Source organism: Myotis brandtii, unplaced genomic scaffold (genome assembly GCF_000412655.1).
Source record: "Myotis brandtii unplaced genomic scaffold, ASM41265v1 scaffold187, whole genome shotgun sequence".
Lineage (NCBI taxonomy): Eukaryota > Metazoa > Chordata > Mammalia > Chiroptera > Vespertilionidae > Myotis > Myotis brandtii.
In genome coordinates this window covers 4,819,995-4,840,791 of record NW_005356944.1, presented here as the reverse complement: position 1 = coordinate 4,840,791, position 20,797 = coordinate 4,819,995, and the positions used below count along the sequence as shown (strand labels likewise).

The following is a 20,797-nucleotide window of genomic DNA, read 5'->3' as shown; positions in this document are numbered from 1 at the left end:
TGTTGTAATTATTAAATGAGTTAATGCAGCTAAAGTTATTGAGCTAGCACGTGACACACAGCACTAGATTAATGTTAGCAGTTGTGAGTATTATCAATTACATATAATATCCTCCACACATACAAGTCCCCCAAATCAGATAACTTTCTTTCTTGATAACTGCTGGTTATTCTCTTCATAGTACTTATTAGTATCTGAAATTATTTATATTTGTTTATCTTCAGTCTTCTCTCACAAAAACGTTATCTCCATGACAACAGTGACCCCCATCCTTCTTGTTCAACACTCCATGTCTGGTTGCCCAGGAACATAGCAGGCTCAATAAACGTTGCTAGAATAAATGAACTGCAATTACCACTGTCCCTCACTATTTAAATTATTTCCATTTCTGAGATTGAAAAAGCAAGTTTGCACAGTGAGAGATACTGTGTTGTACACATCTGTTTGATCCTTATTTTCTGATAGCACCAGTAGCAAGACTTTGGAGAGCAAAGGCTTTATCTAAAAATGTATTTGTAGCTCTTTGATTCCTGAGTTAGGGTGACAAAGGACTTTTGCATTTGAAAAGAATAGCAAACAAAAGTCTCTCTTTTAACTCCCTGGAAATTTTTCTAAGAAAATAGGCCTTTCCAATAGCTTCTATCTCCATTGTCTTTTTTGTTCCTGCTCCCTCTCCTCTTTGTTGCCACCCCGTATCCTGACATTTAGAGCAAAATTTCCAGGAGAGATTGAACAGCAGAGTGTCAGCACCATGGACAGCAACATGTAAATTGGCATTTTGAACACCCCCGTTTTATGGTACAGAAGATGAGGATTGCAGGTGTTCAAAGTTAAGGAACACCCCATATAAATTCATTTATTTTGCTATGAACTGTACTGTGTTTTAACAGAGAATAATGCATGCTTTTTTGTTTGCTTGCTTTATCAACAGGGAATGAATTTGACTTCTTCTCTATAAGGAAACTACGTTTTGAGTGCCTATATGTGCCGGTCACTGTGTTGGAGGCTTCATGTATATTTTTATCTTATTTCGTTCTCATATCAACACCATGAGAGTCCTGGATTTAGAGCCAGCCAGAAAGCTCTAGGTTTAAATCCTGACCCCACCTTGGAAAGTTACTTAACCCCTGTAAACCTCTTTCCTAATCTATAAAATGGAGATGGTATCTCCTATTGGCCTGAAAAATCCAGTCTAAAACTCTATAAGCTCAGTATTCCTATCTGTAATATTGAGGTGATAACTGTGTCCAGTAGGTTGAATGGGAAGTAGGAGTTAGCACAGCACAAAGGTAAGAATGAACGCGCCAAATAGGAGATAGTGAGACTACCCTGATACCAATGAAGAGGAAGAAACAGAACACAGGGGTTGAATATGTGGGTGGGGAAGGGCAAGAGCCAAATTTCAAAGGGCCTTGAAAGCCAAACCAAAAACTTCAGCTCTATCACAAGCCTTGAAGAACCTCTCCAGTGGCCAGGATCACATTTTCCATTTCTTCCTCCACCCCTTCCCCTGCTTATACTAGCTACCATAGAGCTACCACCTAGTAAGGGTTTAATAAATGCAAATGTATCGAAGAATGGTTTCGATGTAGCTAATGGCCTTGGAGGCATCCAAAAAGATTACAACCTGCTGCAATTATGGGCTAGCTCTAATAAGAGGAAATGGAAGTGAGGTAACTCTGAGGTCCTACAATTTGGTCCAAAACATAACTGCACAAAACCCAATGCAGAGATGGAAATGTTCATTCTGATTTCGAGGAAGAGGAAGCCTCTGCCCATGATATTCTTTTCACTCGTTCAATCAACAGCTATTTAACAAGCATTTATTATATGCCAGGCATTGTGCTAAATAAACCATAGGACTAACACAGATCCGGAGCCTACCTTCAATAAAGTATACATTCTAGAATGGGAATACAGATGCCCCTCTCTCCGAAACACCCAAATAAATAAACTATAAACATCCCTCACTAGCTAAACCTATGAGAGTTTGGATACAAGTCTAGGTAGTGAGGGATGCCACCCAGTGCATCAGTTGCTCTCCAGGCTTCATCAAAAGAGTTCTCTTCAGTAGTCAAAGTTCAGATGGTACTGATTTATGTAATAAGTAATTACATCTACACAGTTCCTGAGTTTGGAAAGAGAAACCTACTTACTGAAACAGACTGATAGAGAAAACAACCAAGAGGCTAACCTGGGGGGAAAGAGAGGAGGTTCTTTTCTAAGCAGCAGAATGTCCAGTGGGAGTTGGACTGTCAATTGGTCAATGTGGTGGTCCGGGGGGCGGGGCAAAAAAGTCTCTAAGGGCTCATATCTAAGTTATAAGATCTACCAACTCTAGTCAACCATATACACTTCCTCACAGGAGTCTGTGTGCGTCACCAGGGTGAAGAATCAACCCTCCTCCCTCCTTACCCTCATAGTTAATGTACGAAGAGGTCCAGCAGCTCCGAGTGGTGGTCTTGTAAGGAGTGCACTGCGTGTGAAGAGTCCATCCCCTCCCATGACCCCTTTGCAGAAAGGGAATGGGCACATGCTCACTCTGGCAGATTACCTCCCGAGAGGGCTGCCAACAACCCCTCCCCTCCCTGCATGCACGTGCTCCATCAAGATGTGGAGTCTCTTTCTCCTCCCCCTGAATCGGCACTCGCCTTGTCATTGCTTTGACTAGCAGAATGTGATGGAAGAAATGTTCCAGGACTTCTGGGCCCAGGCTTGACAAATCCTGGCAGCTTCTGCTTCTCTCTGGGAGGAAGCCAGCTACCACGTAAGAAGTGGAAGAACTCTGAGACCTCCCTGCTATGTGGAAGCCAAACTAGCAATGTGGAGAGACCGTGTAGTGGAGAATTGAGAAACCCATAAATATATGGCCCCAGCTGAGCTCTCCAAGATGGCCCCCAGCTGTATAAACAATCCCAGACATGATGATCCATATACGAGTCATAGCCACCGTGACCTGTGGAATGGACACATGAGGAAAAGGTCCAACCAGCTCGTTCCTGGGTAAGTAAACCACACATTGTGTTCCAATTGGGGCACAAGGCACCACTGAAAATACTTCTCTCAAAGTGGCCATCAGGTTCTGACTAAAAGAAAAGTTTGAAAAGACAAAGGAGCACAGAGGGGGCCTGGGCCAGGCCTTGTCGGGTGGTAGTGGAGACAGACGGTGTAGGGCAGCTTCCTGTCGAGTCCCTATATAATACTAATACGTTTTCGCATCAGACTCAATCCCATTAATAAGATAACTTATGGTATTAAAATTAATCTTTATTAAGGATTCACTAGCAGTCCAAGATTGTGCTAAATGCTTTCTATACATGATCTCATTTAAACCTCAAAAAGGATGACATGAGGTCACCATTATTAGTATCTCTGGTTTATATGTGAGGAGACCAAGGCTCAGAGAGCTAACATGACTTGTCCAAGGTGCAATAGCAGAACTGGGATTTGAATCCAGGTCAGTCTGGCACCGTAGCTCAAATAAACGTCAAGATCTGGCCACTGCAAGTGCAACAGCTGCTACTTCAATTGCATATTTAAGTCCTAATAGACTTTTATTTTGTGTGCATATATTTATTCAATACAAACTTCATTGGTAATTTTGAAGAAAGGTTCAGTAAACATAAAATGTGTTATGCTCTTTTTAATTATTTTTTTTTGTTGTGTTATTTTTTATATTTTAATTTTCAAAATTTATTTTTGCAACATAAATGGGGTAAAAAGGAAAATCAATAAATAGGTTGCAATCCTCCACCCCTAGAGATACCAAGAAAGAACAAAACGAAGAGAAAGTGTGTGGAAGAAGTTTTACAGTGCTCTGGAGTTCTTACTTCAGACTGCAGTAAAGATTCTAATTCCTTTTTTATTATTTTGGAGAATGGAGTGATATTTCTTTGAAACTGAAATCATACCTAAATGTGGTCAAAAGACAGCTGGGCTTTATATGGGCTGCAATAATAACATTTTAGTTTTCTCAAAAAGAATGTTACTTGCTTATGCATCAAATTATACTAATACTAGAGGCCTGGTGCACAAAATTCGTGCACGGGGGGGGGGGCCCCCCCAGCCCGGCCTGCACCCTCTCCAATCCAGGACCCCTTCGGGGATGTCTGACTGCTGGACATCCCTCTCACAATCCAGGACCACTGGCTCCTAACCACTCACCTGCCTGCCTGCCTGATCGCCCCTAACCCCTCTGCCTGCCTGCCTGCCTGCCTGCCTGATTGCGCCTAACCACCTCTGCCTGCCTGCCTAATTGCCCCTAATCCCTCTGCCTGCCGGCCTGATGGACTCTAACTGCCCTCCCCTGCCGGCCTGATCACCCCTAACTGCCCTCCCCTGTCAGCCTGATCACCCCTAACTGCTCTCCCCTGACAGCCTGATCGCCCATAACCACTTCTGCCTCAGCCCTCACCACTGTGGCTTTGTCCAGAAGGAGGACCAGACGACCAAAAGATGTCTGGTTCACCCGGTCTAATTAGTATATTACCCTTTTATTAGTATAGATATTTAGGGGTGGTGCTTTAAGTTACTCGTTGAATGCTGGGTTGCTTCAGAGTTTATTGTTACCCACCTTGTGCTGGGCAGCATTCTAAGTACTGAAGACACAACAATGGATTTTTTAAAAAGTCTTGCTCTCGTGACATTTAGGTGGGAAAGAACAATTGAACAGGACACAGAAGAGCTGAGTTCTATGAAGAAGAGAAAGTAGGATGCAGCGCTGAAGAGAGCCAGGCTACCTTAAGCAGAGTAGTCAGGGAAAGCTTCTCAGAGAAGGTGACACTGGAGCTGAGATCTGAGTGATACGAAGGAGTAACCATGGGAAGATCCGGGGAAGAGATTCAGGCAAAGAGAACACTGACTACAAGGGTTCTGGGGTAGGAATGAGGCTGCTGTGTTTAAGGGACAGGAAGGAAGATACCCTGTCTGGAAAATGACATCCCAAAGGAAGAATTACACAAGGGGGGATTAGAAAGGAGGCAGGAGTTAGATCACAGGGTGCCATGGTTACCATAAGGATTTTGAGTTTTATTTTACTGAGATGGGAAGCCATTATAGGCTTTTAAATGAGACTGACATAATCTGAGTTGCATATTTAAAAGACCACACTGGCTATATTGTGAAGAATGAATTGCAGCATTGGGGGAGATGAAGGCAAGAATAGAAGCAAGACAACCTGCTAGGAAATTATGACGGTGGCCTGGTAAGGTTCATGGTCACTGAACATGCGGAGTGGCGGTGGAGATGCTGAGAAAGGGATGGAATTGGAAACTATCCCTACTGAGATGGGAAGAACATGTCTGGAGTAGCATTTAAACGTTGTGCTTTGGGCATGTCAAGCCAAGATATGTATTAAACTGGAAAGCAATGTTGCAAAAGGGACGGTTGCTGCTGCTGCCCCCTGCGGCGCTGTCCTGGGGTCCCTACCTCACAGATTAAAAGCAGGCCACCCACTTCAGGGGTTGTTTGTCTCTCAGTGAAAGGTCAGCTGACAGTTTTAAAGTGACACCTGCATTTTAATTTCTGGGATACGCCTAACAACATTCCTCAAGGACTAGATGTGTATGAATGTTTTTACAATCAGGTATAGTTCTCCTTTCTTTGCATTTAATAAAGAATGCATTTCTTTCCTATCAGGATCACTCTGGCTTCAAAGGTTGACTACGATAAAAAGCAATGCGACTTTAGATGCAGATAAATTATTCACAGCACTGCCCACCCAACTGCACATTCTTTCCTCTTGCAGGAGATTTGCATGTCTCTGCACCTTTGTTCAGAAGCCTGACATTCAGCTGAGCACGCGGGGGAGATGCACCAGGCCAAAGTGGCTCTTCTCTGGGACTGCAACACAATCCAAATGAAATCTGGCTTTTGGGAAAATGTCCATTTTCACTGGCCACTTATCACCCTTATTCTGTAAAATACAATTCCTTCTTCTGTAGCGCCAACAGGAAAACCTAAGGCACTTAGGAACTCTTTGAAGTCCAGAAAGCCCTCCCGTTGCCAACGCCTTTGAAGAGAGCCTGCAAAACCCGATTTACACATCTGCGGCCACTAAGTAGCTCTTTGGCTACATGTTCGTTTCCCTCCAGCAGGCCTAGCGAAGGGAAAAAGAGCATGCTGGGACTTAGAATGCCCTTTTGTGTAAGCTTTCCAGGGATTCTCTAAAAAAGAACTACCCAACACCATCCAAATCCCCAGTCTTTGTGTTCGTGGAATAATGGGTTTATGTTCCATGAGTACATTTGGCTTTTCCACTAGAAAAGGAAGAATTTCTGTCAAATCCATTCGTTCTGGTCTTTTTGGTAGGTGGTTCCTTGCATTGGATTCAGAATAAAATATACCTATACAATTGCTTTTATTTTAATATCAGGGGTCATCTTCTACAAGAAACAAAACCAACTCTGATTAATTGAATACATCTGAGGATTTAAAGGAAGGCTTTCAGGAACTCATAGACACAACGTGGAAACCAGGCAGGTCTGCAGGCTCTGGAAACAGCTTCTTTGACTTCGCTTCTCACCCCGACTGCATGATGGAACCATCGGGGGAGATTTTAAGGCTTTTAAAGGAGATTGATGTCTTGACCCCATCCTCTGAGGTTCTGATTTAATTAGCCTGGGATGGGACTACTCTCATCAGAGACCTGCTGTTAGAAATGATGCTCTCCAGTCATCTACAATCCCTTAGTCATGCTGTCCAAGACTTAAATCCCAGGAGACAGAGGGTACCATTGGCTTAGTTTGATTCATAAGCCTGCCCCTGGCAAGGGGAAGACAGGGCACCTGGTGACCAGCCCTGCCAGACCGTGGCATCATCAGGGAAGAGGTAATTCCCTAAACGGAGACTGTGGTGCTATTAGGAGAGCAAATGGAGGTTAGGCAGCCAAAATGTCAAGTCTTCACCATCCCCCTACCCCCATACAAAGGCCTAATTTAACTGATACACAACAATGACACACAGTCCCCATGACTCTGGAATCTTGTGTTTTATCACAACCCTTCTTTCGACAGAGCAGGAACTCAGAGAGATAGCTGTGTGATGCCCCTGGCATCATGAATATGCACCAAGACCTTCTGTCAACACTTTCACGAACTGGAGGTGCAGATCAGAGAATGAGGAATCCTGCTCTTTCTGCCTCTGAACTAGAAATCATGACAACTGCATGGACCCCCACTAGGAGAAAACACTGTTTTCCTGATGGTGAACATGAGCTGCATCATCCCCCTCTCCCACTCTGCATTATTCCTGCAAATATTACTGTTAACCCAGCTGAAACAGTCACTCCAAACAGCACTGAGAACTAGCCACCGAGTGATTGGTATTCGTCTGGTGACAGCACTGCGGGCGGAGAGAATAATGAATAGAGTATGTGGGGTAGCGTTTGATAGGAAACGAAGTGCCCATGCCTGGGACAATCAAATCTAACGTGGCTAAAGAAGCAGAACTAACACAGTGACCTCTGCAGCACAATTATCATGGCTGCTGACATCTGAGACTGTTTCAGTGTTTGAAAAGAAGTCAGGCTTTCTCTGAGAAGTCTAAATAACAAAAGGTAGAACCGTGTCCATGACTAGTACCTGTGTGAAATTCTATTTGGGAACAGATGAGAAACACAAAGATGAGGGGAGGGAAGGGGAGGGCAGAGGAGGGCAGGGAAGGGGAGGGGAGGGAAAGGGAAGGGAGGGGACTTCTGTAAATCCTGCCCCATCCTAACCATACCCTACTCTCCATTTCTCTTCACTCCAGGCGTTCTTAATCCAGGGTCCAAAGACCCCGTGAACTCACTGACATCAGATGGGAAATTTCGCATGTATATGTCTCCCCGGCAGAGACACCACAGGCCCCATCAGATACTTGAGGTTTGGAGACTTGGCCCCACAAGTGTACAAAAACTTTACTTTTTTCTCCTTCTTGCCTATTTTGACTACCTTCCTGGACCTCATCCTCTGCAAAACGATCTTGTCTCCAAGCCACTTGAACTTCTAATAGAAACCAGATCTCTCCTCCAGTACTTGACTGCCAGTCCTCTTTTTCTTGTCAGTGGTCTGCCACTGGTCAAAACTGGAGGGACCAGCAGCCTCAGATGACCTCACGGGCCAGCCACTTCGAGGAGGAGTGTCTTTAAAAGGGGTTTGACACCGACTTGTTTTCAGCCAGCTACGGCCCTCAAAAATTCCGATTCCTTAGAGAAAATGGGCTTTTCTATAGAAAAATAAAATACGCAAAGCGTTTTGTTGGGGGAAGAATATATTTTAGGGCTTCTGCTTTGGTTTGGGCTGCAAAAGTACTCCCAGATTCCAAATCTAGGACATACAAGGAAATAGCCAAGTGGGAACTGCAACCAGTCAGTCTGGCTGGTTGGAACGTTATGGATTGCGTGTTCCAGATCCTTCTCCCCACACCCCCCAGATTCACCTCAGCCAGGCAGTTTCCTATGTGTCCCTCAACAATTGGGTCTTGCCTTCTACTGCAGCGTCATATGAACAGTAAAGGAACCAAAAGGAGCAAAAGCCAACGGGCCTGCTGATGGCCAGCTAACAGTTTTCACGTCGCAACCCGTAGGAGATGAAAATACCCTTGTCAGCGTAGCCTCCAGAGCCCGACTCCACAAAGCCTCTCTCCATATTTTCGCTGCAGTCATTCATCACACACTCTAAACACGTGAATTTAGCACCTAGTATATAAATCAGACACTGAGCCAGACATACACGTTTCAAGTATGAAATGGTTTCAGCCTTCAAGAATCTCAGAATCTAGTTGAGGAGTCAACCTACCCCGTAGCTGCAGTACGAAATAATAAGTGAAATGACAGATAGGAACAAAGCACTAAAATAGACAGGATGGAGCAGACTGGTTCTCTCTGTTATACAAGTAGCACTTTGCTTTTCAAAGTGTGGCTGCTGGGCCAGCAGGGTGACATTTCCTGGATGGATATTTGTGTGAAATGCAGAATCTCAGGCCCCACCCCAGATCTACTGAAGTGGAATCTGCATTTCAGTAAACTCCCAGGTGACTTGTAGGCGTACAGAGTTTGAAAAGCTCAGTGTTAAATGTCAACAAAAAAGACAGGCACCCGGGTCCCTGCTAACTTACCTAATTGTGTCTGCAATGAGAATGTGCCAGGAATAATCAGCAAGAAACCATTTTACATCGGTTGGAATGTTTATGGATTTGGGATTTAGAAAAAGTTGGGTAAGTAGAAGGAAATTAAGTTCTATCAACTCTCACACCAGACTCAGCACCTTCATGGCCTGGGCCTTGGGTTAGAGTGAGGGAAAAACAGTCCATGCTCCCCAACATTCTTAGCTGCCCAATTATCCGTCCTGTGTTGTGCTATTGATGGCAAAAGTGGCACTGGAACCCCCTCTCCTGACTTGCCCTAGGAAGATGTAAAACTTACTAGTCAGAGAGACCTGGGCTTGAATTCACGCTTTGCCACTTATCCTCTATCTGTGCAACCTTGAGCAAGTCACTTGATTTCTCCTAATGTCTTTCAAACTCTGCATCTGTAAGAAGTAGTAATTATTTCAAAGATGGTTATGAGATTGTATTGAGATAATGGTTATAAACTGTCTAGAATAGATCATTCAGTGCCTGGCATATAGCAAGAATCAGTAATGTTTGGTATTTTCATTATTTTTAGCTGTTGCAGTAGATGCTGGCCAGTTGTTCACCGAGCCCATTTTTCTTCAGACTTGAGCACATATCTAGATGTTTTCCAGACCTCCATTCTTTTTGGAGTGGCCATGCAATGTCTTGGCCAATGAAATGGAAGAAATAGATGCCACTTCCAGCCTATTCCATCAAAACCTCCTATGCAGCTTTCCCCTCTCTCCCATGTGATGTTGGATAGAGTAGCTTTGAAAATCATGGCATAAAGATGGCAGCATCTCCATCAGCCTGGGCCCCTGAATGACCATATGGGGGAAAGCTACATCACCAACATTATAATCACCTTCATTACTGAATGGACTGTACGTGGGTGAGAAACAAACTCATATTGTGTTAAGTCAGCAATTTCAGGTTGTATCTATTATAGTGGCAAGTGTCACCTAACTACACCTGGCCAGTACAACATCCAAATTTTTCATTGTTTACCTACAGTGATACTGGGATGATTTAATAACATAGCAAATGTGCAAATGCATTATAAACTGTGAAGTGCTATGAAAATGTATAGAGAGATTGGAAAAAAAAAATCAGATCTGGAGTTACGACCAAGTTCAAATCCAAGCACTGCTGCACACAGAGTGGGTGATCTTGCATAAATTATTCATACCAGCTGAGCCAATCTAGAAAATGGAGATATGAGCTCTTAGGCAAGTATGATGGACTGTTATAGGCGAATGCATCAGAGAAATAAAAGCTGTTATTCTAGAGGCAAGATGACTCAGTGGTTAGGAATTCGGCTTCCAGAGTTCAAACATTCAATCTCCTACTTCCTGTTGAATATCTTTAGGCAAGTTAATATATGTGCCTCAAATCCCATTTCCATAAAACTAAGATAATTATAGAATCTACCTCATATGGTTATAAGTATCAAATGACTGGATATGCATAGAGCTCCTAAAAGAATATCCAGCACAATTAATAAATGTTGATGGCTACAGGGGACAGCAAAGAGAAGACAAGATGCAATGAAAATGAAAAAGAGAGCAAGTTTTGAAAGGTGATTCTAGATTTAATTTCCAAGATTTCAACTACACCTAAGACACAGAGTTCTTACTCATCAGCAAGCTCCCCAACCAACCCCGATCAACTGTGGATTCTAATACACCCGACCTTGGGTGTTCAACTTCAGACCATTACATCAGTCTTCCTATTAGTCCAGGGGTCCTCACCCTGGCTGTATATCAGTGTCACATGAGAAAACTTCTGAAAATGCTGATGCCTGAGCCACAGCCCTAGTTAATTAAATCAGAATCTCTGAGGATGGAATCCAAGGACCACTTTCTTTTTTTAAGTTCCCAAGTGATTCTAAAATGCATTCATAGTCACAAACCAATGCTTCAGCTCATGGACTTTTGAGGGTAAGGGAAGAAAGAAGAGCTTCCAAAACTGAAATGCTAGAGCTTTGTTAGGACATCGTATTTCCCAAAGTCCCAAGGCATTTTCTCAGACATTCGATACATGGTCAGGCCCTTCTGTGTGCTAGCTGCTAAGGAGACAAAAGCAACAGATCACTGTCCCTGCCTCCAGGGCTCATTATCTAGCAAACTGCCTCCATCTAGAAGACTAGACCTCTTGGTCAGTACATATCACCTTCCTACCACACAGCCCTGCCCCCCAAAGCAATCTCCATGGTCCACAAGAGTCTGGTGGATGATCTACCGCTGGACTAAGAAATGGTTAATAACCTTCTCAAATGACTCTGTCCTTGCTGGAACCTGACCTCAAAACTTTAACATCAAGCAAAACAACCAGCCTTTTCATTATTAGATGTTATCTTTTCCCCATTAGCGGGACTCCTAAAGGTCAGACAGAGCAAAGAAATGCACCTTATTTATGACTGAGTGAATAATCAATTACTATGGCGGTCCATGTGATACTTCCTGATATTCATCATGGGCAGGCTCTGTTGAAAATGCTCAACACCACTTGCTTTCATGGGCCCACAAAGTGTTTGATGGCCAGGCAGTGGTTCCAATAAATGAAATTGTTAGGTACTTATGGGCTAAAGTAAGTCTTGGCTAGAAAAGGGCTGAGCATACCTGCTCCATCATCAGTAGACAGGTTTCTTTGACATACCTAATCACCGTCAGAAACTGAGTTTTGCAGGCAGCTCCTTGGTTGAGTTATTCAGAGTCTTTTTTTAAATCTGGAAAGGCCTTGACATTTGAAAGATGTTAAAAGAACTGCTAGACATAGGCAATGATTCAAAGGATAATTTGTCCTTCATGAGATGACAAAGTAAAAAGCTGTTATGATATCTCTTCTATCATTCATTAGCCTTTACTAAAACACTGTTCTCAGTATACCACTTATTATAGAAACATAATTAAATTAATTATAATTTCACACATAAACCCAATGCGTAAATAGTTCTTTTTTTTTCCAACAAGCTGAGTAGCAACATTGCCCAAGGGTTTCCTAAAAATTCAAATGTCTTAAACCAACAGAAACAATAATAAAACCAAGCAAGGTATGATCCTAAACCAACCTTAAAAGACAGAGTTTCTCAAAAGCTTTGTTGGCTTCAAAGGGCCAATTGGCAAGATGACCAAATGCTCCTTCCTTCGGTCCAAGTTTCCCAATGGACAGGCTGAGCAGGACAGGAGCCTTTACCTGAGAATGGGAAGCACCAAGGCTCCAGGACAAAACCTCTTGTCCAGGAACAAAGTAAGCCCACATGCATGCCAGCGGGAGGAATTCTACCTTCACAGTGTCTCTTTCACCATCTACAAGTGTCATGCCACCATTCTCGATCAGCTATTCCCTCCAGATAAGTGTATCCAATTCTTGGATACTCTGCCCACCCATATCACCCCAAAGTCATTCTACTCAAGGTTGGGTATTAATTTCCCAAAGGGCAGCCCAGAATGTAGGATTTTACTGCACAACCTCCAGTTCTCTTATCCACCCCTCAAATAAGTATTTGTTACTACTCGACTCCCAGGAAAATTTCTCCAACCCTCTTATTATACAAAGGACCTCATATTCTAGCACAATAGTATTATTAACTAGGTTAGTTTATAAAGGTAAGGCCTTGGCTCCCAAACCAGACAGAGGCACACCAGAAGCAAAGGATGGAGGGAAAGGAAGAGGAAGGGAGAGGAGGGGTAAGGAGGAGAAAGGGAGAGGAAGGGAGGGAAGAGAGAAGAAGGCAGGAAAAAATAGAATGGGGGAGAAGGAACAAAAGGAGAAGATGGGGGAAAGATGACTGAGTAGTGGTTTATCTCTCTTATGAAAACAACAGAAAAATACTGAATATTTAAAATCATTAATAATCAAACAGAGTCTGTCCCAATCATGTTAATCTAGTACAAACTTTTAAAAACTTTTTTATAATGTAGCATATCAAAGAAAGTCCTTAGATACATATAATTACTAAATATGTGCCAACAAGGAACTTAGTGAAATTCAGCATTAATTTTAATTGTTATTTTTAATGGTGCAGAATTGCCTTCTTAGCCTAATGGGAAAAATAAGTAAAGTTATTATGGAGTATTAGCTTGATACCCGAAGGAAACAAAACAACAATGCCCCATTGCCACCATCTCTGTTTAGCCTAGCTCTAGAAATACTAGCAGATAACTATTCAAGAAAAAAATAAAATGCAAAAAATGATGAAGGGAAACAATAGAAGTATCAGTATTGCCAGATGACATATTTCTATTCCTAGAAAATTAAAGTAAATTAACCAGAAAATAACTTGCTCAAAATTGTGGCTATTAAATAAACCCTCAAAAACCAATAATCTTTGCCTATATCAGCGCCAGACAGCTTAAAAATAAAGCTAGGGAAAACGCTATTTGCAATGGAATACAAAACATTAAATACCTGCATATTCATTTAATTTGAGATGCACAAGACTTATAGAAAATTGTAAAACTCTGTTAAGAGAAATAAAGAAAACGCGAATAAATGGAGTGATGCTCCCTGCTCCAAGAGTCAATGTCCAACTTCCTCTGAGAGAAAGAGGAGGAGGCCTGGGGACTGGGCACTATGGGGGATGTGGGATGAACCCATGGGCTTGGAAGGGACAGTTAAGGGCTTAGTGATCGTTCAGGCACTAAAGATAAATATGTGTCCTGCGTTGACTTATAAATTAATTTAATATCTACTAAGATCTATTGGAACACATTCTAGAACCAGACAAGTACATAGTAAACCTCATCTGGAGGAATAAGGAATAACAGAGACTTTTAGAAAAAGAAATGAAAGTAGAGCCGTTCTACTGGATTGTAAACTATAAATCTGCAGTGATGCTGCATTAAAAACAAGCATCACTGGGCTGATGTACACTTCAGAAACAGAATCCAAACTCTAAAAGGCATGCAATAAATGACATATTAGAAGCAATAGAAAAATGGGGAAAAAGAACTACTGTTCAATGCCAACTTAAATAAAAATGATTCGTTGTACCTTAGGTCCTAGTGATGTAAAATAATAAATTTCAAACACAAAAAGAATTATGTATTAAAACTATCTAAATTATACTAGAAATGAAAAGTAAAGATGAGAGAATCTTACTATTAAAGAAATAAAAGAGCCCTGACCGGTTTGGCTCAGTGGATAGAGCGTCAACCTGCAGACTGAAGGGTCCCAGGTTCGATTCTGGTCAAGGGCATGTACCTTGGTTGCGGGCACATCTCCAGTAGGGGGTGTGCAGGAGGCAGCTGATCAATGTTTCTAACTCCCTATCCCTCTCCCTTCCTCTCTGTAAAAAATCAATAAAATATATTTTTTTAAAAAAGAAATAAAAGAAAAAAGATTCATAGGTTTGAAGAATAAATTTTTTAAAGTAATGCAGAAATATGACAAGCATAACTGATAAAATGTTCACTATTCAAAATAGCACATATAAGAACTGATATCAATATATATAAAAAGTCCAGATTCTAAGAGGGCCAGAGAATATGGTCCACTTAACTGAAAAACAATCTAAAAGGGGGTAGGGAGGAGGAGGGGGAAGTAGAGAAATGTACCAGCACTAGCTAGTAAGACAAACAAACTAAAACAACTTTAAGACATTGCTAACAGATTAAATTAAAATAAATACAAATGGGAAACCTTAATGCTGATACAGTTATAATAGGGGGGGGGGGGGGGACAAGCTGCTGATGGTAGGTTTAGTGGAGGATGGTGATGGTACCATGTCCTCTAAGTAGCAGCAAAGGTGAATTCCTCCTTTCCTGTGATATCCAAGGAGGTAGCTGGGCTTCTGATGGGGGGTGGCACATGGCTGCCAGGGAACGGAGCCATAAGCACTCCAACCTTGCCAAACCGTGGCCCATTCCAAAGTTTTGCACAGAATGACAAAGAGATCACAGGAAATGGCAGAACCAGTAACTTTCAAATGGGCCATATGGACTCAGGCAATGAGCATCTTATGTTGCTCATGTGCACTAAAGACCAGAGATCCTTCCCCAAAATTTACGGGTAACTCCTTATAACTCTGTTACAACCTTAAAGATAAAAGACAACACCCAAAATATGGTGTTCCCATATGACCAGGAATTACACTTCTAGGTATATACCAAAGAGAAATGCAAACATAGATACACATAAAACCTTGTGCCCAAATGTTCTTAGCAGCATTATTCAGAATAGCCTAGAGGCGGCAACAACCTAATTGTCCATCAACTGGAGAATGGTAAATAAAGTGAGGTATATCCACACAATGCAATATTACTTAGCCATAAATGGAATGAAGTGGCACATGCTACATGGAAGAACCTTGCAAACATTATGCTAAATGAAGAAGCCAGTCACAAAGGAGTATATATTATATGTTTCTATTTATTAAAATGTCCAGAATAGGCAAATCCATAGAGACAGAAAGTAGGTGGGTGGTTGCCTAGAGCTAGGAGGGTTAGGGGGCTGCTAATGAGTTCAAGGTTACTTTTTATTCTTTTTTATTTTCAAGGTTACTTTTTAGAGTAATGAAAATGTTCTAAAATTGTGATGACTGCACAGCTCTGAGAATCTACTAAAAGTCACTGAATTACATACTTTCAAGGGTGAATTTTATGGTATGTGAATTATCTATCAATAAAGCTCTTAAAACACACACACATACACACCATTAATATAAACCTCCCTCCAGCCCTGATATGTGAAGGCTTATGGCCAAATTTAGCTTGACTTAGAAAAATAGGCTAATAGAATGTTTGTTGTAGTCCAGACTTGCGCAATAAGTTCCTGCATGCTAAACATATTACAAGTTTTGCAGGAGGCAGCTGATCGATGTTTCTCTCTCTTTCCCTCTCCCTTCCTCTCTCTAAAATCAATAAAAATATATTTTAAAAACACACGTTTTAAATGGCGACCTTACTATAGTCCTCAGCCTCTCTTCTCCCACCCATGCTTGGTCTTGACACTCCTACCTTTTCCCGTTCCTCTTTATCTCTTTTGTAATTCTCAATCAAAATGGGACCAGCATCAGCTCCTGTTTTCCCTCCCAACAATTCTGTGAAAAACACACACCTCAATTCAATTCCCACACCTAGGGTTATGCTCTTAACAACAGGAGGAAAGGTTTGATAATCACAAGATCTCTCTTTTATGACAATTCAACATAAAGCCTTCTTTTATCCCCCAACGCTGCTTTCATTTCAGATTTTCTAATTCAACTTTTCCATTTCCCACTGATTCTCCATTCTATTCCTGGCACTTCCTAGCCTTTCTCTGTGGTTCAGCCACTTCAAGGACCAGCCTGTCACCTGTGCAGCCCAGACCCCCTGCCCACTGCTGCCTTACTTCTGGGTCAGATGTATTTTCACTCTTCGCCAATCCTCTCAACCTGGATGTCCCCCAAGCTCATTCCTCAACAAGCCATTTGTAAATTCCACATTCTGGCTTTTTTTCCTAATGCTGACCAATCACAAATCTTCAAGAAGAGGCCAGGTGGTGGCTCCTGGGTGGTCTGTGGATGGCTTCAATGCTCTCTGGCCTTGCTCAGAGCTTCCCCAGTCTCCACAAGAGCAGCTGACAGCTCCTACCCCAAGGCTCCCAGCCCATCCAAATCCACAGAAGGCTATCACTTCCACGCCCTCAGCTCTGCTTCCTCTCTACTCAAACAAAGGCCAAGAGGACAAAGACATCATAATGATCGCCACTGAAAAGAAAACGGACGTTTTCTAGATTTTTATATATATAATCATATACCTCTGTCATTTACTAACTGGATGACTTTAAGGGTTAGCCTCGCCAAGTCTCAGTTTTCTCATGTGTGAAAATGGGGATAATAATATTGTGAGGATTAAATGAGATAGTTCAAGTAAGGGCTTGGGACTGTGGTCATTCTATCCATATAAGTCAAAATCATAGATTATTCTCTACATGAAGGACAAGACAAAAAAAATATATGGGAAAATGCCATTCCTCTCTGTGACCAGCTCTTTACAAGGACAGAGGCGGAGGCCTCCCCATCCACCCTCCCTTGTTGCTATGCAGCCTTCTGCAGGCAGAGCCTGTTAGCTCAGAAAATCTGCTCCGCGTAGTCATAACAGCTCTGCAAAGCCTGAGAAACCTCTCTCTCTCTCTTCCTCCCCTGTTCAGCCAAACCTGTGTCTTTTCCAAGACAAAGCCACAGTCCCTACAGACACAGCGTTGCAGAAATCTTTGCCCGCAGTGAGGGCTGCAGAGCCAGCGGTGCCTGTCAGGACAGAATAAAACACCTCTCAGAGCCCCGTTAGCCTGGCTTCCACGGCAGCTGCAGCCGCAGGACAGCAGGTGGTAGTGCCATGATACCGTGTCATCAGTGAGTTCAAGGTCAGGGGGATCTGCATGCCGCTGAAGACAATGCGTTTAATGTTGGAATCAAAGTCCCCTCTGTGCCCTTCTATTGTGGGGAAGTAAATCCCAGAGGAAAACTCAAGCCTTGACCTTCTATGTGACAAACCAACACGCCCTCTGGCTGGATCTTGGCCTACTGGTCCGAATGCACCCGCTCATCTTGCCTGTACTTCACAGGGCTCCACACTATGCACTGTTTTAGTAGAGCAGGTGCCCTGTGCCCCTGGGGCTGTTTCCCGGTCCCATGAACTTGGACAAAGCTGAAATATGTTTCCACAGTGACATCTGTGCATTCAGCAAACATATATTATGCACCTACTGTGGGCCAGGAAGTGTTCTGGGCGAAAGGGATAGACATGATCCTTTGAGGGGCTCACAGTTCTGGCCCCCAATAGTTCCCAAAGCAATAGCACCTTAATGTAACTGGAAAGTGAGGAGGGCTTAGCCAAAGAGAATTGTGTGCATACAGAGAGGGGTGTGTGTGTGTGTGTGTGTGTGTGTGTGTGTGTGTGTGTGTGTCTCCCTGGGCATCCCACACAGGTATACTTCTCCACAAATTATTCATCACAGTGCCTTTCTAAAACCCCGCATACACATCTTACATCTTGAATGTACTGTGTTCCATCCCGTTGGGCAGAAGGTCAGAGAGAACATTTCTGTGAGTCATGCCTCACTGGACTGCTACATCTTGTTAAACATACATTCACACTCTCTGAGACATCTGAGACAGACTCCCCTGGGCTTCTGAAGGGAGGGGGTCAACCCCAATCTACCCAGTCCACACCTCTCTTCCCCCTGGGTTAAGGTCCCACCAAGGAGGCTATAGGGAGACTTCTCAAGAGCTGATTTTGCTCTCATCTTAGTTGACGTGGCTAACATGTTACTGCTTTGGGCCTGGTTGCTGACTCTGAGCTGCTAAGACCCCAGCCCCCTAGGCTCCAGTTTGCTGGCCTGAGATCTGGAATCTGTTTTCATTCATTCATTCATTTATTCATTCACTCAAATCACATATGTATTGACCTCCCACTCTGTGCCTAGCACTTTCCAGGTGCCAGGGATACAGAATTGAACCAGACACACAGATCTGCTCTCATGGAACCTGCATTCTAGCAGAGACAGATAATAGACAAGCAAACAAGAAAGGAAACAAGAAAGTAAGTAAATAAGACAATATTATGTAGTGACAAGTTTGGTGAGCAATCAAAACAGAGCAATGTGTTTCAAAGTGACATTTGGAAAAGTTATTGTTAATAGGGAAGGCCAAGCTAAGGTGACATCTGAGCTGAGACCTGAACCATGAGAAGGAGGCAGTCATGTAGACACTGGATGAGGGGGGACGGGGAGCAGGACAGGTAGGTGCCAATAGTACGGAGGAGTTTGGATTTCATTCTAAGTACAATGGGAATCCATTGGAGATTCTTAAGCAAAAGAATGACATGATCTGACTCATATTTTTAAAAGATCACTGCATTAACAGTGCTCTGGATTCTGGCCCTATAGAATCTACCTGTTCTTCCTTTTCTTGGAAGACCTCTCTGAACTTGACTTTTGGTTTACTAACCCTGAGGTTCTCTCTGATCAACATCTGGCCTCAGGCTCTCTGCTGTCCACAGTTAGAGAGGAAGATGAGCCTTCTCAATGAGCACCCACTCCCCATTCATTCATCTAAATGCCTTATATCAGCATGGTCTGCGTGCTCAAGAGCTGAGTCCCCTGATTACAGAGTAAACTTCTCTTTCAACAAAACTGCAGCTTCTCGTTCCCTTCAAAGCCAGCAGTGTGGCAGCTTGCCAGTTTCAGAACAGTAATAGATTTCCTGAGTGGCATTCACACTTGCCATCTCTCTCTTGGGCTGTCACTCCAACTGGTTGTGGGGTTTCCAGGTTTTAGAAGGCCACTTGGGGAATCTAAAGCAAAGCTTTGCAAGGAGGGATGCGCACATCTGGGGAGTTTCTGAAGGTCCCAGATATGCCCAGGCCCACCCCAGACTTATGAATCACAAGGGAGAGGGATCTGTATCTTATTAAATTCCCCAGGCAATTCTGAGGTGTACCTGCACCTCTGCTTAAGATCCACTAAACTGGAGGTACATAGGCTATATTTGCAAGCTTACCACTGCAAATTCTTTTTTTTAAAAACAGGCTAATTAAAAAGTGAATAAAAATGCATCCATACACAAAAAGTCACAAAACCAGAAGAAGCCAGACTATCTCTTCCTTATATGGATCAAGGCTACATCAAGGAGGAGAAGAGGAGGTGAGGATTATGGGTTAGTGGGTAACAGGCAGCCCTGACCCTCTGCTCAGAAAAATCACTGTAGAAGAATGAGATGTGCCTGCTTCTTCACCCTCATTGCTTTCAATGTTCACACCTGCAGAAGCGACCAGCAGATCCACACATTCAGGGTCTTCAACACCACATGCCCTGGTACATATTCTGCCAGACTTTCCATTCCCTTGGATATTCCCCTGAAAACTTAAAATATTTGCACCGAGCCCAGCCGGAGTGGCTCAGTGGTTGAGCGTTGACCTATGAACCAGGAGGTCATGGTTCAATTCCCAGTCAGGGCACATGCCTGGGTTACAGACTCAATCCCCAGTAGGGAGCATGTAGGAGGCAGCCGATCAATGATTCCCTCTCTTCATTGATGTTTCTATCTCTCTCTCCCTCTCCCTTCCTCTCTGAAATCAATACAAATATATTTTCAAAAATATTTGCACCAAGTAATTGCAATTCTTACACTATTCCTCACACTAGAGCAGTGGTCGCCAACCGGTGGCCCGGGGACCACTGGGGGTCTGTGAGGTTTGAAAGATTGGCGACCACTGCACTAGAGTGTTTATGAAGATGACAGGCCCTAACGTCCCTGACCTGAAAAAAAGCAGAACCCGAACAAACTGAGCAGCAATCCCATTTCATTTGGCAGATGTTTACTGAGCACCTACTCCGGGCCAGTTTCTATGCCATACACTTCACTTATATTATTTCATTCCATTGTCCAACCCCCTCATCGAAGTGCTTATCATTCTCTCTCTTTGAAAAACAGGCAAGTTGGGAGGCCAGAGAGGTTTAAGGGCTTCCCAAGGCATAGTGTTCATGCCAGCATGGATCACTGAACCCAGACTCAAGTCTAAAGTGGGTGGGCCGCCCGAACCGGTTTGGCTCAGTGGATAGAGCGTCGGCGTATGGACTGAAGGGTCCCGGGTTCGATTCCGGTCAAGGGCATGTACCTTGGTTGCAGGCACATCCCCAGTGGGGGGGCGTGTGCAGGATGCAGCTGATCGATGTTTCTCTCTCATCAATGTTTCTAACTCTCTATCCCTCTCACCTTCCT

General features: G+C 43.2%; 1 protein-coding gene across 2 annotated transcripts in view; it reads right to left on the bottom strand.

Annotated features, from left to right (window-relative positions):
• The window catches only part of KIAA1549L (KIAA1549-like ortholog), a 175,523-nt gene that overhangs the window by 120,794 nt on the left and 33,932 nt on the right, over positions 1-20,797 (bottom strand). The gene's annotated exons all lie outside the window — the stretch shown is intronic.